Source organism: Brassica oleracea, chromosome C7, assembly GCF_000695525.1.
Source record: "Brassica oleracea var. oleracea cultivar TO1000 chromosome C7, BOL, whole genome shotgun sequence".
In the NCBI taxonomy this organism is placed as follows: Eukaryota; Viridiplantae; Streptophyta; class Magnoliopsida; order Brassicales; family Brassicaceae; genus Brassica; species Brassica oleracea.
In genome coordinates this window covers 37,964,480-37,965,054 of record NC_027754.1, presented here as the reverse complement: position 1 = coordinate 37,965,054, position 575 = coordinate 37,964,480, and positions in this window count along the sequence as shown.

Genomic DNA, 575 nt, shown 5'->3' with positions numbered 1-575 from the left:
TGTGCTAATTAGTATGCTAGTAAGGCGACATGGACGCAATTATCTGAGTCGGAGGTGCAGATTTGTAGACTACTTCAGTATTGCTGGCATCATATCAAAGTTCGCAGAGTTCGAAAAGGCCTCAGATAAATTGGAATTCAACTGGGGAGGGCTTGTCAGTTTCAGTTTCACCGGAAAAACGCCGAGTCGGAATGACAAGAAGGTGTTGTTGGTTGATGTGGACAGGGTGTACGCCCCAATGATGTGGGGAAAAGATCATTGAGTTGGTCTTGCGATCAACTTGACATGCAGACAAGTGGAGATTTTGGACTGCAACATTCCCCTTAATGAGTCCGATAATGAGGTGAACAAGCACATGGCTTATCTTCTACGCGCATTGCCTCATGTCTTAGCTGCGTTTTCGCCTCCTTCCGATAGTAGTCATCCTGAAGAAGACCAAGCATTTTCATGGGTGCGTTCAGACAATATTTACTTCAACGAAAGGTCTGCCGACTGTGGACCATGCGCGGTCAAATTTCTGGAAATGCATGCAGCGGGATACTCCTATGAGGATATGGGGCAGATCGATGACAAAA